The sequence below is a fragment of the Saccopteryx bilineata genome, chromosome 2 (genome assembly GCF_036850765.1).
Source record: "Saccopteryx bilineata isolate mSacBil1 chromosome 2, mSacBil1_pri_phased_curated, whole genome shotgun sequence".
In the NCBI taxonomy this organism is placed as follows: Eukaryota; Metazoa; Chordata; class Mammalia; order Chiroptera; family Emballonuridae; genus Saccopteryx; species Saccopteryx bilineata.
Window position 1 is genome coordinate 333,171,614 of NC_089491.1, and position 8,840 is coordinate 333,180,453.

Genomic DNA, 8,840 nt, shown 5'->3' on the forward strand with positions numbered 1-8,840 from the left:
TTTGCTATAAACTGAAATTTGCATTCCTTCACAATTCCTGTGTTAAAATCCAATTGCCAGTGTGATGGTATTTGTTAAGGTGGGACCTTTGGGAAATGCTTAGGTCATGAGAATGGAGCTTTCATGAATGGGATGAGTACCTTTATAAAAGAGACTTCAAAGAGCTCCCTTGCCCCCTTTGTCATGCAAGGGTGGCATCTATGAGCCATAAAGTGAGCTCAGACTAGATGCATTGAATCTGCCAATGCCTTGATCTTGGATGTCTAAGCCTCTAGAAGTGTGAGAAGTAAATGTTGTTTAAGCCACTCAGTTTGTGTTTGTGGTATTTTTTCGTTCTTTTTAAAATTGATTTCAGAGAGAGAGGAAGGGGGGGGAGAGAAACATTAATTTGTTGTTCCACTTACTTATGCATTCATTGGTTGATTCTTATATGTGCTTTCACCAGAATTGAACCTGTAATCTTAGCATATTGGGACAATGCTCTAACCAACTGAGCCATCAGGCTAGGGCTCTGAGATATGTTTGTTATAGCAGCCTGAATATTTAGGCTGAATATAGCAGCCAAAGACAATTATGTAACAAGATTATTTCCATGTCTCTAGTAGATCTCTCAAAGAGGAAAAGGTGGACAGATCTAAGTTGTATACAATGAAAAAGCCACTTTTCTGATCTCTATTCATGAACTGCTTATTCTATACACAAAAGAACCAGCACACAGGTTTATAACTAAACAAGAGAGGTCTAGAATCTATCAGAGGACAATTAGGTAAGCCTCCATCCAAATCTGGCCTTTTTAAGCCACTTAAGTCATGAACCCTCTCTGAACCTCAGTTTCCTCATCTTTCAAATGGGATTAATAATATTTATCTCATAAGGTTGCTTTGCCATTAACAAGATAACACATAAAGTTCCTGGCTTGTAGTAAGCTCTTAATAAACAGAAGTAATGATTATTGTAAACTAAGGAAGCTGTAGCTAAATTCTGCACTTTTGACCCATAACCAATTCAATATATTATCATTTCTATTGCATATTCATTAACAAATGTTTATCGGATACATCCCATGTGCCACCTCGATGCTGAGAGTCCAATGGCAAGCAAAATGGTGATGGTCTCTGCTGTCATGGGCCGTAAAGTCCATGGGGACAGAGAGAAAAGCAGACAGAAGACAATGTGAGGCCCTGGCTGGGTGGCTCAGTGGGTAAAGTGTCGACCCAGTGCACCAGGATTCAACCCTCAGTCAGGACACACACAAGAAGCAATGAACAAGTGCGCAACTAGAAACAATGAATTGATGTTTCTCTTTCTCTCTTTCTCCCTTCCCCCTCCCTTTCTTTCCCTTTTCTCTTTCTCAAATCAATAGAAAAACTAAAAAGAAAGAAAAGACAATGTAAAGAGGGCTCTGATGGGTAGAACACCCTGCCATACAGCCCAACTCATGGGCAACACACTTGGCCAGTTGATCTGAGAAAGAAATGTCAGGCTCCACTTCAAAGGCCCTGGAAGTAGAATATGATAAATAATTGACATAATGTGTGGGCCTGAATCCCGATTGAGACCTGATGCTCACTATAGAGTGGCTCTGTCTTTTCTCCAGAGCTCGTTGACTACAAATGAGATTTGCCAGCAAACTATTCATTGAAACAATCACATTTTGATGGGCTAACCCAAGGGCCTTGGCATTTCATATGAAGGGATTTTACCTGTAGGAAGGTCTAGCAAAATGGTTCTCATGGGGACATTTGGCAGTGTCTGGGAACATTTCTGATCGTCCTAAGGGGGGAGGGAGTATATTACCAGTATCTAGTGGGTAGAGACAGAAATGCCACTAAATATCCTACATTTTACAGGACAGTCCTTTGCAACAAAGAGTTACGGGTCCAAATGTCAGTGGTGCTGAGGTTGAGGAACCGTGATCTAGAGCAACTATTTAAAGAAGCCAGAACTAAAGCAAAACTTTAAATCTTCCTAAAGCCAGCAGAATATTGGACCATTTCAGTTTTTCTGTACACAAAAAAGCTACGTATCCTCCCTGGGCCTGTTTCCTCCTCTGAGAAATGAGAGTATGGGATTAGATCTTGTAGAAAGTCTTATCCAGCTTGAAACAAAGTATATGAATCAATGTATGTATAACATTAGGATGCAATTAACACAGGAGCTATAAAATTGAGGGGTGGAAGCCAGTCCAGGTGCTAGTCTGTCTACACTCCCTCACCTTCCGGGCTTCTGAAGTCAGGTGCATAGTCCGTTTATCAAAAATATATGGAGCCCTAGCCAGATAGTTCAGTTGGTTAGAGCATCCTCCCCATATGCCAAGGTTGTGGGTTTGATCCCTGGTCAGGGTACATATAAGAATAAACCAATGAATGCATAAATAAGTGGAACAACAAATCAATGTTTCTGTCTCCCCCTTCCTCTCTTTCCTAAAAAAAAAAAAAAAAAAAAAAAAAAAAAGAAGCCTGACCTGTGGTGGCGCAGTAGATAAAGCCTCGACCTGGAAATGCTGAGGTCGCGGTTCAAAACCCTGGGCTTGCCTGGTCAAGGCACATATGGGAGTTGATGCTTCCAGCTCCTCCCCCCTTCTCTCTCTCTGTCTCTCTCTCTCCCTCTCTCTCTCATCTCTAAAAATGAATAAATAATAAAAAAAGTAAAGTAAAAAAAAAATCAATAAAATAAAAAGATTTGAAATGTATGGAAAGGAAAACCTTCTATGGGCAAGGCACTGTGCTTAAGTGTTAGAGGGGTGTGAAGAGGAATTTGATAGTTTTTGGTCTTGAGTTTCCCACAACGTAGGAGGGAGGAAAAAGCAAAAATAACCATAATATTAGAGCAAAAGTAACAGCAGGGAGGCCAATTGCTCGAGCCTTAAGAAATCTTCCTAGTAACTCTTATGTTCTCTTCCCTCATAGGGAAGCCGAGACCATCAGCAGAAAGTCTCATACAAGGTACCTATAGCCCATTGCACTGGACTTCAAAGGATGGTTCAGATTATTTTATAATTCAGATTTTGATCTAAATAAGTATCACTTGCAATACACGAAGTTAACTTGGAAATATTTTTGTTATGGGTTCCATTTAGTGTAACAAAATTTCTTCAGTAGATATAGCAAAGTTCCTTGCTAATGAATTGTTTCTAAGATTTGATTGTGGGAAAAGAGTGGACTGACCTTTTAGGAGAAAATATTAATATCTCCATCCCATCAAAGTATAACATAGGCCTAAAGTTAGCTACAATAATTTCTATTTGTACCTTTAATGTTTGAAAAGTGTGTATTGATTTGTTCAACGGATAGTGGTTTTTTTTTTAATTTATTGTGTTGACATGGTTCAAGTGTCCCACTCAACACAACACCCTCTACGTGTCGCATCTCTTCATGCTCCATGCAATGTTCAACAGATAGTTATGGAGCACATGACATGTATGTATAACAGTGTGCCGGGCAGAATAAGGCATTCAAAAGAATCTAGCCACGAAATCAAAATATTAAAAGCAAAATAGTAAAGAAGATAACGGTTCTCAACTGAGGCGATTTTGCACTCCAGGGTTTATTTAGCGATGTCTGGAGGCATTTTTGGTTGTCACAACTGAAGGGGTACTGCTGACATCTAGTGGGTAGAGGCCAGGAATGCTGCTGGACTTCCTAAAATGCACAGGATAGCCCTTCACAACAAAGAATTACCCAGCTCAAAATATCAGTAGTGCAGAAGTTGAGAACCCCAGATATAAAGCAGTTACACGCGTCTGGGGAATGTTACCTCTGGGAACCAGAGAAATTGAAAGAAGAGACCAACCACTATCAGAAGGAGGAATCAGGGAAGGTTTCACAGGGGAGAAAGAATAGACTGGGTCTTTGGAGGAATTGGGATTTAAGAAGAGAGGGACCTGGAGGGGACATTCTAAGGAGGAAACACAGCATGAGCAAAAGCTGAGGCGAGTGAGTGAGCTGGGACAGTTCTGGGACAGCGACCAGGCCATCTAGATAGAGCATTATCTCCATTCCACAGTCTGGGGGTTGGGTCAGGCAAGCATCTCCTGGTATCTCCGTGTGACTTATGTAAAAAGCAAAGGAGAGAGAGGAGCTCCGGGTAGTCCTGACCTGGGGCTCAGAGCTGGTCTTCTTCTTGCTTGGCCCTGGGCTTTCCCTACTGGGGTCCATTTTACCTGAGCCAGAGACCCACCTTGCCCTGCGACCTGCCACAAAGATCTACCACCGCATCACCCCAAACAGAAACTTTCTTCTCCTCTGAATCCAGCTGGACTACTCTGTTTCTTTTTTTTTTTAATATACTTTTATTTTTTTTTTATTTTTTTATTTTTTTATTTTTTCCGAAGCTGGAAACGGGGAGAGACAATCAGACAGACTCCCGCATGCGCCTGACCAGGATCCACCCGGCACGCTCACCAGGGGCGCTGCTCTGCCCACCAGGGGGCGATGCTCTGCCCCTCCGGGGCGTGGCTCTGCCATGACCAGAGCCACTCTAGCGCCTGGGGCAGAGGCCAAGGAGCCATCCTCAGTGCCCGGGCCATCTTTGCTCCAATGGAGCCTTGGCTGCGGGAGGGGAAGAGAGAGACAGAGAGGAAGGAGGGGGGGTGGTGGAGAAGCAGATGGGCGCTTCTCCTATGTGCCCTGGCCGGGAATTGAACCCAGGTCCCCCACACGCCAGGCCAACGCTCTACCGCTGAGCCAACTGGCCAGGGCCCCTACTCTGTTTCTTGATTTGAAAAGACATTCTAGCCAGGCCTGTGGTGGCACAGTGGATAAACCTTCAGCCTGGAACGCCAAGGTTGTCAGTTCGAAACCCTGGGCTTGCCTGGTCAAGGCACATACAACAAGCAAGCAATGAACAACTAACATGAGGCAACTATGAGTTGATACTTCCCATTTCATGCTCCCTTTTCTCTCCTGTCTTTGTAAAATCAATAAATAAAGTATTTTTAAAAAAAGAAAAAAGAAAAGACATCCTACAGCCTGACCAGTGGTGGCACAGTGGTTAAGGTATCAACCCTAGAATGCTGAGGTTGCCAGTTCCAAAACCCAAGGTCGTAGGTTCATTAGCCTGGGGTTGTGGCCTGAGTGGAGGATCCCCAGCTCACCAGCTTGAGCCCAAAGGTCTCTGGAATGAAAATCCCAAGGTCACTGGCTTGAGCAAGGGGACACTGGCATGGCCCCGGTCAAGACACATATGAGAAGCTCAATGTACAACTAAAGTGAAAGCAACTATGAGTTGATGCTTCTCATCTCTTTCTCTCCCTTCCTGAGTGTCTCTCAAACTCTCAATCTCAAATAAATAAATAAATAAATTTTAAAAATCAACATTTAAAATAAAAGACACCCTATGAAAACCTGAACATACACAGGTCTTAAGCAAAAAATGGAGAAAGAAGCTGGTAGAAAAAGGACCCACGTTTACAAGAGCACACACACACAGTTGATATGGAGCATCAGCCAACAGGCTAGCTGGGGAAGAGGAGCCACTGGTCAGTATAACAGCTTCTGGTGGCTGTGACACTGTCATCAGGAGCCAAGAAGCCACAAGCACAGGAGAGTGGGGGAGGGGGAGGCTGGGACTGGTTAGACAGTGTTGCCAGAGGAGGTGAAATGGGGAGAAAATCTCAGCTGGTGGAGCAAAAGGGAAGACCCAGAGTTTCCTGCTTAGACAGAGGAGCTGGGCACAGGTACCAGAAGGGCGAAGGCTGGTGTGCATCTGAGGAGGAGGGACCAGGTCCCGGGGATTATCACACAGCCTCACTTTCTATAGCACCTCCTTGCACCCATGACCACGGCACCCTCTGCGCTGAGATACCCTTCCCCTCACCCCCAGGGGCACAGGTGGCACAAGAGCCTATCCTTGGAGGCAGTCTGCCCACCCTCCCTCGCTTTTATTTCCAACTGTTTCCCAGCCTGGCCTCACAGAAAAATGTAAGCAATGAGCAAACTTCACTTTGCTCTTGCCTGGGAGGCCCTGACATTATCACAGCCACAACAAGCCTGGCCTTCACCCCAAGCTGCGCTTGCCTCTTGCCTAGAGCTTGAAAGCACAGGGTTGCAGGGGCTGGTGCTGCCGGTGTGGGCCCAGGCCACTGGCCACCGGGCCATCGCTGGCCTGGGGAGTGGCTGCTCTGGATACCTTTCAGTCCCCGGAGTTCTCGAGTTTAATAAGATCCCTGTCCTCTCTCCCTCCCTATCTCAGCCCCTGCCTTCCTCTGCCTAAGGTCAGAGTGGGCGAGCAGGGCAGAGGCAGGAAGGGGAGAGGTGACAGGGGCCTCCACCTTAAGGAGAAAGCCTGGATGTTGGGGCCAGGGCGGCCACAGGCCAGTAGTCCAGGCCAGCCTCACTCCCCCCAGCCCCAACCTCTCTCTGCCCCTGCCCCAGGCTCTGCGTCCCACCGCCCCATCCATCCAAGGCACTTCTGGGAGCATCCCTTCCCCAACCTGCTCCCAGGCCTTGAGACCCTGTTGGTTCCCACGTGCTTCATCTCCCTCCTGCCCTGCCCACTCCCTGTGACACACCTGAGGGGACGTGGGAAAGGAATGACCAATTCTCCTGTTTCCACCAGCCCTACAACTCAGACCCCAGCTCAGTCCTCAGCACCAGTGTGCGGACTGCCCAGGTTTCCTGCTGGAGACTTGAGCCCCCAGGGCTCTGCTGTAGGCCTCCAGCCCCACCTGGTTACCTGTAGGCTGCAGCTATATCCACAGCCCCACCTTCCTCTCCTATAGCTGCAGGTGCCCGGCAGGCAGCTCTGGAGTCCCCAGAGAGGGTTAAGGCACCAAAGTACCAGAAAGAGCCAACTTGGGGCCAGATGGGGAGGCAACATCTCTCCTCCCTCCAAGGTACAGAAGTGGGCCTGATGATCCTAGACCAGGTAAGATCTCGTGGGAAAACTGGCTGAAAAAGGTTATCTTTTACAAATTGAGAGATAATTCACATATCACAAAACTCACCATTTTAAAGTGTACAGTACAATGATTTTTTTTATAGTACAAACATCAGGTTATAGCCTGACCTGTGGTGGCGCAGTGGATAAAGCGTCGGCCTGGAAATGCTGAGGTCGCCAGTTCGAAACCCTGGGCTTGCCTGGTCAAGGCACATATGGGAGTTGATGCTTCCAGCTTCTGTCTCTCCTCTCTCTCTCCCTCTGTCTCTCCCTCTCCTCTCTAAAATGAATAAATAAAAAAATTAAAAAAAAAAACAAAACATCAGGTTATACAACCACTACCACTAATTTCCAAACCATGTCATCACCCTAGAAAGAAACTCCACCTCCATTAGCAGGCCTCCCTCCCTCCAGCCCAGGGCAACCACAGATCTACTTTCTGTCTCTATAGATTTGCCTGCTCTGGGCCTTTCATATAAATGGGATCGTGCAATATGGGGCCTTTTATGTTTGGCTTTTCATTTACTTTAAAATTTTTATTTACATATTTACCTGGCAGGGGAGACGCCATGATCACAAAGATGTTCTTCCCAAGGCAAGGCTTATCTGTCGAACTCCAGATGTGCTGACCCCTGTAATTTCCCCATATGTGGGAAATTCAACTGCATGATTTGTGGTAGTGGGGGGCTGCATTCGCACTCTCCTTTGAAAAAACAAATTTTCTTCATGTACAGTAAAATTCATTTTGAATTCCAATTCTGAGGTTTTTTTTTTGTTTGTGGTTTTTTTGCGGTGGCCTTTTATTATTTCTTTTTCCAGTAAAAGGATTTGCTCATCTTGAGGCTCTGTGCTGTTTCTCTCCATAGCTATGGCGATGGAGGACCAGGTCTATGCCCTGGGATCACAGGGAGGAGAGGGGAGGCTGTCCATCTGCCTCACGCCGAGGAGGCAGGGCTGAGTGTGTTCTTGAAGAGGCTGCGGGTCTGACACTGCAGGATGGACCATGTCTTCTTGGATCTTGTAGACTAATGGGGAGGCCAACATGCCAGATCCACTGATCTGTAGCTTACACGAGGCACTGTGGCCTTGGGTGGGGGGAACAGGTTAGACTGAAAGCCAGGTTGCTCTAAGGGCCGCTGGGCCTTCGCCTGAGCCATGGGCAAGCTGGACTGGCTGCCGCTGCTCAAACCGTGGCTTCCAGAGGCGCGAGGCAAAGGCCGATTCCAGTTGATGGTGACTGTCCCTACAGCCAGCCCCTGGTATGCTTGCTGCCTTTCTCCTGGAGGTGTGGTGCACAGTGTGTCTGTGAGTGTAGGGGCGGTGGTCGGCAACCTGGAAAACCTCACCTCCCTGCATAGCTCCAGCAGTCCGTACAGTGCTGACGGTCTCTGCAGGACGCACCCCCAGCTGCTGTGGGCTTTACTGTTCAACCAGGATGAAGGCAGTGCTACTGCGACCCCAAATCAGATCTGAATTGGGCACTGGCCTCAGGACCGGAGCATGAGGCGGAGGCTCCGGGAGCCACGGTTTTGCCAGGTCCAATTCTGAGTTTTGACAGTGTATAGAGTCACGTAACTACCAACGCAACCACGATATCAAACAGTTTCCATGATATCACGCTACTTCTTTGTAGTCAACTGTTCCCCACCCTGCAACCCCTGGCAGCCCTCATGTGATTTCTCTTCCTATAATTTTGCCTTTTCCAGAGTGTCCTAGAAATGGAATCAAATAATATGTAGACTTTCAAGTTTGACATCTTTCACTTAGAATGGTGCGTTGAAGATGCATCCTAATCCTTGCCTTTATCAGTAGTTCCTTTTCCATTGTCAAGTAGTATTTCACTGTATGGCTGGATCAGCCACCAGTTGAAGGATATTTGGGGTGTTTCCAGTTTGGAGCAGTTACAAATAAAGCCTCTGTAGACAGTCACATACAGGTTTTTGTGAAAACGTAAGTTTGCA

The 8,840-nt window shown here is 46.6% G+C and overlaps 1 non-coding gene across 1 annotated transcript; it reads left to right on the forward strand.

The window, feature by feature from the left end:
- Positions 1-7,423: 7,423 nt before the first annotated feature.
- LOC136327662 (U1 spliceosomal RNA) lies at positions 7,424-7,585 on the forward strand. The gene has a single exon (XR_010729837.1). It is a non-coding gene; the product is annotated as a U1 spliceosomal RNA (small nuclear RNA).
- The last annotated feature ends 1,255 nt before the right edge of the window (positions 7,586-8,840 follow it).